Raw genomic sequence first — 8,453 nt, forward strand, 5'->3', positions numbered from 1 at the left:
AATTCTGACATCGCCTGTGTTCATCCACAGTCACAGCATCACCTGCTTACCCAGACAGCCAGCTCCCCTCTGGGTGCTCGCTCAGGCACTCAGAGCTGGAGCAAGGCAGCACTGCTGGGTCCAGTTCTGCTCAGGATTTCCTTCTTAGTGAGACACTTGGAGGCACAATTTAGCAAGGAAGAAATCCTACACCTGGCCAAGGAGCCAAGCTGGAGCTGAGCAGCACATCCTACAAGCACAGGGAGCACACACAGCCCAGCAAGCAGCACAGCCTTATGGAATTTCACAGCACACTGGTGTTGGGCTTGGCTTGGGAAGGTTGCAGAGCAAGTGGAAATTCCCTCCAGGAAGGGAAATCTAGGAGCCAGGCTCTTGTGCAAGTGAAACATTTGTCCCTGCTGTTTAGATAGATTTTTCTCCTCAAGAGAAAGGAGAGGGAACTTGGACTGTGCAAGTTATCCCTCCAGGAAACCTCATCCAGGAGCTGGGCACCACCTGATCCAACCCACAGCAGAGCTGCCTCCCCTGGCTCCACACTCCAGCTGCTCCTCCTGGCTGCAGGCTGGCCAGGGACATCCCATGGCATGCCCCGAGCTGGCTGGCAGTTGTGTAATGCCGCCTGGGCTGCTGCCAGGGCACGGAGCAGGATCTCCCGAGGGATGTAATCCTGCCGCGGCCTCCTGCCTGCACATCCGATAACAGAGAGGCTCCCAGTTCTCCCATTTCCGTGAAAACAAAAGATTCTGTGGAGCTCTACACCCTCTAGTGGAGGTGAGAGCTCGGCACACCGAGATGATCCCAAATCCCACAGCTCAATCCAGGATCCCATTGCCTGACAGCTCCCCAGGCAGGGCTGGGGCACATCTGCAGGGTGTGACAGCGCCAGGGACAGTGCAGGTGTCACTTCTGCACAGCCACCTGCAGTAGGTAAACACCTGTCTACTCTGTTCAGGCACTACAGGATTAAACAAGAAGAAAGTCAACTTTGAAAAATGGATTTTATTCATGTTCACCATCCATCAGGCACAACTGCTTTCTATAATCCACAGGAAAGCTGGAGGAAGGCTTTTAACAAGAGCATGGAGTGCCAGGATAAGGGGGAATGGCTTCAACAGGCACAGGGAAGGGTTAGATGAGGAATTAGGGAATTAGGGAGGGTGGGGAGGCCCTGGCACAGGGCGCCCAGAGAAGCTGTGGACATATTCAAAGTCAGGCTGGACTGGGCTTGGGGCAACCTGGGATAGTGGAAGGTGTCCCTGCCCATGGCTGGGGGTGGAAGGAGAGGGGCTCCATGCTCCCTTTCAGCCCAAACCATTATTCTGTGATAGCCCCAAAAGACCACAGAGGAATTACCAAACTGCAAGAGCAGCTCTCACCATCCTGCAGAATCACTTCCTGGTCCAGCCACCTGAAAATAAAAACCCAAGATGTCCAGCCAGGAATGCTAAAGCCAGAGCCCCCATCCTAAACACACATATCTCCCCATGATCAGTGTTAATTGAAGCATCATCCACCCCAGCTCCCCCTAAAATCCTTCCCAAAAGCATCTCTACCACTTCCAGGGCCAGCTCGCCCATCCCACAGCAACAACAAACTGGAAAAGCACTTCTTATTTTGGCAAGGAATGTTTGCCAGGAGCCAGGATCACTGTGGTGCCCTCCCCTCTCCCTTCCCACACCTGCCAGGGCACACAGTCCCCTGAGGTGTCCCCAGGTGAACCCCCCTGCAGGAGACAAACCAGACATGTAAACAAGAGAGCAAAGTACACAACTTCCAACAAAGCCTTACATTTGCTCAAGTGTAGAAACCACCTTATCACTTTGTTACGTGGGGAACAAAGTTGCAATTCAAACAGCATCTAGCGATAAGTAGCCAAGTTCTCATTTCCATACCTGAGGGAGCACCGGTTTGATTTTGGAAAACATTTTCAAAAGAAGACTCAGCACACATTAAAAAACCCCAATCTAACCCATTTTCCCCTGCATTAGGGGTGCAGCTGTTGTTTGCAGTATCATACATGACCATCAAAATGCTTCATGAATGTTCACACCTGTTACTGCACAGGTGAGGCCCAGCACGGAGCCCACCTGGGAGCTGCTCTCGGGCACGGGTGAGGCTGGCTGGCACCACCCAGCAGCCCTTCCCCAGCCCACAGACCCCCTACCCCTGCCCAGGGGGGCACACGGGGCTCCCACAACTCACCTGCTGCTCCCTCACCTCAGGAATGGCAGCACCCAGCCCCACCTGTGCCACCATCTGGGGCTGAGCCTGGGCAGGAAGCCCTGGGACACACAAAGTTCTGGGACACTCACAGCAAAAACAAATCCTGCTCTGGCTGTTGGCCCTGCAGCCCCCTCCCCACCCCTTACACCCCATGGGTCCCACTCTGCTCTCCCACCCTGCTGTGGGCCCAACGCCTCCCCAGGGAGCAGCCACACCCCAGGGTTGTCCTTGCACAGCACCCCAGCCCTCCTACCGACCTCTACAGAGCCCCAAAGCCCACCCAGGCCCCAAACCCTGCGGCCCCCAATGCTCCAGCCCCCCAAACCCTGCCCACCCCAGCCCCCTACTGACCCCCAGGCCCTCGCTACCCCCCAACATCCTCCCTGCACCCCCACAGCTGCCTCCCCCAGCCCAACAGAGAACCCCACACCCTGTCCCCCAGGCCCTCACTACCTCTCTTCCCTGCATCCCAAGCCCCCCAAACCGTCTGCCCCAGCCTCCTTGCACTCACCCCTGCCTCCCACACCATCCTCCAGCCCCACTGCAGCACCCCCTGCAACCCCACACCCTTCCCCCATACCTCAGTACCCGCCACCCTGATCCCAAAGCCCCTCTGCACCCCCAAATCCAGCCGTCCCCAAACCTCCATGCCCTGCACTCCAGTACCTCGATTCCCCCCCACTCCACATCCCGAGACCCCCAATGTCCCCCCACCTCCCACACCGCCCCCAGCCTCTGCTACCGGGAGCCCCCATTATCGCCTCTCCTGCACCCCACACTCTGCCCCCGACCCTCATTACCCCCAGCGCTCCAGACCCCCCTACTCCATCTCCCCCAGCCCCCTCCCCGCACCCAACACCCCACACCCCGCTGACCCCCAGCTCCCATCACGCCCTCCAGGGCCCTCAGCGCCCCCGTGCCCGCCATGGCCCCGGCTCTCCCTCAGCGCCCCCACGCCCGCCATGGCCCCGGGCTCTCCCTCAGCGCCCCCGTGGCCGCCATGGCCCCGACCCTCCCTCAGCGCCCCCGTGGCCGCCATGGCCCCGACCCTCCCTCAGCGCCCCCGTGCCCGCCATGGCCCCCAGCCTCCCCTCAGCGCCCCCGTGCCCGCCATGGCCCCCAGCCTCCCCTCAGCGCTCCCGTGCCCGCCATGGCCCCCAGCCTCCCCTCAGCGCTCCCGTGCCCGCCATGGCCCCGGCCTCCCCTCAGCCCCACGCGGCCGGAAGCGCGGCCGGAAGGGCACCGAGAGCAGCCGCGGGCCAGAGCGCCGCGCGGAGCACAGCCCGCCAGACACAGCGCCCTCGTGCGGCGGGATCTGGGACTGCAGCGGCGGCCGGGAGCAGCCGGGAACGGAGCCCGGGAACGGGAGGGGAACGGGAGGGGAACGGAGCCCGGGAACGGCCTGGGAACGGGCGGGAGCGGAGCCTGGGAACGGGAGGGGAACGGAGCCCGGGAACGGGAGGGGAACGGAGCCCGGGAACGGGAGGGGAACGGGAGGGGAACGGAGCCCGGGAACGGGAGGGGAACGGAGCCCGGGAACGGCCTGGGAACGGGCGGGAGCGGAGCCTGGGAACGGGAGGGGAACGGAGCCCAGCTCTGTGGCCTCGGGGTCGGCAGAGAACGGGACCTCGTGCAGCTCCGAACGGCCCGACCGGGCAGGGTTTGGCTTTGGAGCTGCTGGTGCAAAGGGAGCCATGGAGATGCTCCAGGGCTGGAGTCACAGAGATGCTCCAGGGGCTGGAGTTGCAGAGATGCTCCAGGCCTGGAGTTATGGAGATGCTCCGGGGCTGGAGTTACGGAGATGCTCCAGGGGCTGGAGTTACAGAGATGCTCCGGGGCTGGAGTTACGGAGATGCTCCAGGGCTGGAGTCAAGGAGATGCTCCAGGGCTGGAGTTACAGAGATGCTCCAGGGGCTGGAGCCCTGGAGATGCTCCAGGGCTGGAGTTACAGAGATGCTCCAGGGGCTGGAGTTATGGAGATGCTCCAGGGGCTGGAGATATGGAGATGGTCCAGGGGCTGGAGCCCTGGAGATGCTCCAGGGGCTGGAGCCCCTCTGCTCTGGAGCCGGGCTGGTGCTCACCTGGAGAAGAGAAGGCTCCTGGAGAACTCAGAGCCCCTTCCAGGGCCTGAAGGTGGCTTATAAAAAGATGGAGAGTGACTTTTTATACAGGCAGATAGCGATAGGACAGGACAGAATAGTTTTGCACTAGAAGGAGTGAGGAAGAAGTTCCTCCCTGGGACAGTGCTGGCACAGGGTGCCTAGAGAAGCTGTGGCTGCCCCATCCCTGGGCCAGGCTGTCCCACCTGGGACAGTGAAGGGGTCCCTGCCCATGGCAGGGTGGAATGAGATGGGCTTCTACATCCTTTTCAACCCAAATCATTCCATCATTCCACTTTTATAATCCCCCCCAAAAGGCAAAATCTCTGCACACAGAGAGTTCAGAGCCTGTTCTTGGCTGCAGATGAAACCACAGGGCAGTTAAGACAGAGTAAATCACTACTTTGATTTAATATTCTGCTGATGGTTCTCAAGGCTGCCTGTTTGTGTTGAATTGTGCTTCACTTTCAGCGACTCTGACAGTCCCACTCCTGGCTGAGAGAGGCTTTCAGCACAAATACAGGTATCTCTCAAGAAATTTAATCACAATTTTCCCTCCAAGACATTTTGGTATAAACAGCCTGGGAGCAGAAAACCACTCCAACACACAAGCAATAACTTGCTCCCTGATGGCTCATTAAAAATGAAGCAGTGTTTAGTTTTATTTCTGCAGTAACACATTTTAGCAGACCTCTTATAAAATATACATACAGGTCCAAGCTGTGCAAAACCTGGATGGGAGGAGCAGCTGGCAAAACCAAGCACCACACCACCAGCAAACAAAAACTCATTTTTGCCCATTAAAGCTCAGTGTGGCCTCTGGGTGCTGGCACATCCCCACAGGGATTGAGGGACACAGGGACAGGTTTGTGCCACCAGCCCAGCCCCACGCTGAGCCAGCTGAGCAGGCAATCCCACACACAGATTCCCCTGGAGTGGGTGCCTGCCCTGCTCAGAGCCTGCTCTGAATTCTGAACTCTTCATTTCCTCCTGACTCTCCTTCTGCCCTTGCAAATACACAGCAGGAGTGTTCTACAAATACCCAGGAACATCTTTCCAGTCCCTGTGAAAGCAGAGGGCACAATCCCTGCTTTGCACAAAGAATTGTGATGCAGGGGGATGAATGAAAACACAAATACCCACAGATCTGAGGAGCTGACTCTGCAAAAGCTGCTTTTGTGCTTCTCAGAGTACAAAGCCCTTCCCTGCTGCCCCCTGACCAGCCCAGGGATCTCCCTTCTCCCCACACAGCCCTGCTTTTCATGCCTTGCTGGTTTAATGCTGAACTCACAATGCTCACTGTTCTTTTTTTGCTCACAGATTTGTAGAATCTTTGAGGTTGGAAAAGAACTCCAAGATCATCAAATCCAACTGTGATTGCAGCGAAATCCTTTAGGGGCTCCAGGTACCCAGAGCTTGGTGGGAGAGCCCTGGTGATGCCTCAGGTTTTAACTTTTATATTTTTCAGATTCTGTGCTGCTTTAGTGTGTGGGTCTGAGCTTCATATGAGGGGATGGTGAGCTCTGTTCACAAAGCAGGGAGACAAAACAATCCCTGCTCCAGCTGGGGACCAAGGACAAATGATCCAAATCTCAGCCCAAGAGCACAAACACCGTGGGCTGGAGAGAGAAAAACAAGGATGTGACTTGATGGGCTAAAGCTGGAATGGGACAATGAACTGCAAGATGCAAATGGAGCAGAACTGATCCCAGGGAGAGACCCCGTGCCCGGTCGTGCATTTTGGGGCCATTTTGGTTCATCTTGGGTGCAGCCCTGGCTGGGCTCTTGTGCTGCCCAAGGTGGATCCATTGAGGATCCACCTTTTTAATAAATCCCTGCTTTATTCTTTAATTCAGTCCAGCCTCTTCTGTTCTAGGTCAGCCTTGAGGCATCACTGGAGCCAAACGTGCAGTGGTTGATGAGCCAGCCAGGCTGTGCTGGCTCTCAGGCACACTCTGAGCCCTCACAGCCTTGTTTGCCACCAGCCTGGAGGGAGGTGGAGGGACAATCCCAACACCGCACTGTGGGCAGGCATGGCCACCCATTCCTTCCCTGGCCCAGGGCAGGTGTGTGCAGAATAAAAGCCTTTCACACCCTTCCACAAGTTTTATTTGTGAGGGTAAAAGCATTTCACACCCATTGCTGCAATCCCTGCATCCTGCTTGTGAAAAACGCCAATCACTTGTTTCTAAAATTTTAGAAGTTTAATAGTAATAAAATGGCTATAAAAATAGTAATACAATTAGAGTAATAATAATTTGGACCATTTGGATTAGGACAATATGAGACAATAAGAACAAAGAGTTACGGACAGTTCGGGTACATCTTTCTGGGCAAAATAAGCCCAAAAAAGGACACACATTAACAGAGGATTAACCCTTAAAAGCAACAGCCTGTTGCATATTCATACACTTCATACATGATGCATAAATTCCATTCAAACACAGGATTCTGTCTGGTCAGTGTCAACTTCTTCCTCTGAATCCTGATAGCATCTTCAGGGCTGAGCAAGGCAGGAAGAAGTTCATTTCTTCTGATAATGGAGCAAGAATTTTTTTTCTCTGAAAGATTCAGGTGTCCTGTGGCTGCTATCTCACTGCAAGTCCTCTCTTTAAAAAAAGTATCTTACACAGCATAGTTTCTATTTTAACATTCTGTTATAACCTAAAACTATATTTAATACACTGCTTAAGAAAATTGATACAGCATAACTTTCTAACACAACACATAGAATATTCATTTTAATATTTGCAAAAAGCCAATCATAAAATACACATTTTTCACACTGCTGATCCCCCTGTACCCCTTTCACACTCAGTCCTTTGCCTCCAAGGGAGCCAGGGGCTGGCCAGCTCATACCCTGCAGGGTTCCATCCCTCTGGGTGCAATCCTGCCCAGCTCTGGCTGGCTGCAAACTCTGTGAATCTCCTTTGTACAGCCCAGCTCGGGCTGATGGCAGGGACACTGCTGAAAACAAACATTCTTTTTTTCCCCTTTTGATAAAAGAAAACATTACCTCTCTGAGATTTACACAGCAGATCAAGCATAAACCTGAATTATCACCCTCCTCTCTTTCTCCAGGGAGCAGATAATGGGTGGATGTCTCCATCCCTCTGCTTTGTTCCTCATCACCCAGCTTGGCAGCGTTTTCATTGCTATTAAGCCACGCTCACACCCCTTGACATTTAAAGGGCTGTTGTTTGATTGCTGTCACAGTCCTGTACGTGGATCCTTCAACCAGTTCCCTCCTCCTCTTCCCACCCATGATGGATTTTCTGGTTTACTCCACAGTAATTTGCTTTCCTCCTGCTGTGCTCCAGCAGAATGCTTTCACTGTCAGATGTGGGGTTTGTGCCACATCACACCTGAGCAGCTCTGGGCACATTGGAGCTGCCCTGGCTTTCAGGAAAACTGAACAGCACATGGATCTGGGAGCCTGGTCCTGCTGGGGTTGGACCCTGCTGGCTCTGGGGTCGCTGCTGTGGTGTGGGATGTGCCAGACCACAGATATTCCTGGTGGGGGTCTGTAGTATCTGCAGGCAACCCCGACGAGGGGAGAGAATGATGAGGAGGATTTAATTGATATTAGAAGGGCAATTAACTATTTTATTATACTATATTATTTTATACTATACTATATTTATATTACATTACATTTAAATTGAATTTGTTAAGTATTTAATTTTGTATATAACTGTATTGAATTTTTTGAGTGTTGACAGTTGATAGTTTTGATATACACACATGCTTGGCCCTGATAGGCCAAGGAAACGAAACACTATTATTTTGGGTAAACAGTTTCTAGATTGTATTCTACTTTGGTATAATAGTTTCTATATTGTATTCTACAGGTAGAGCAAATAAGATAAGAGCTGTTTTTTCTTTCTCTGAGGTTCAAAGGATGTGAAATCTAGAAATATTTTTGGGAGGAATTGTGTCTTGCTTTTCTCTGTGAAGAGAAATGTGGCTTTTTTCTCCTGAGAAGTTGAGAGGCCTCAGGAACAAAATGTAAACAATTATTATCTGCTGCTGTGGAATGCAACAGGTGGATTTGTGATTGGTCTCATGTGGTTGTTGCTAATTAATGGCCAATCACAGTCCAGCTGTCTCAGACTCTCTGGTCAGTCACAG

General features: G+C 53.6%; 1 long non-coding RNA gene and 1 other non-coding gene across 2 annotated transcripts; both read right to left on the reverse strand.

Moving 5' to 3' along the window:
- Positions 1 to 1,002: 1,002 nt before the first annotated feature.
- On the reverse strand, positions 1,003 to 2,357 carry LOC115911312. Its single transcript, XR_004061256.1, has 3 exons — positions 2,203 to 2,357; positions 1,789 to 1,892; positions 1,003 to 1,408 (listed from the first exon to the last, which is right to left on the reverse strand). It is a non-coding gene; the product is annotated as an uncharacterized LOC115911312 (long non-coding RNA).
- LOC115911432 lies at positions 1,998 to 2,153 on the reverse strand. The gene has a single exon (XR_004061268.1).
- Positions 2,358 to 8,453: the final 6,096 nt, after the last annotated feature.

The sequence above is a fragment of the Camarhynchus parvulus genome, chromosome 18 (assembly GCF_901933205.1).
Source record: "Camarhynchus parvulus chromosome 18, STF_HiC, whole genome shotgun sequence".
NCBI lineage: Eukaryota > Metazoa > Chordata > Aves > Passeriformes > Thraupidae > Camarhynchus > Camarhynchus parvulus.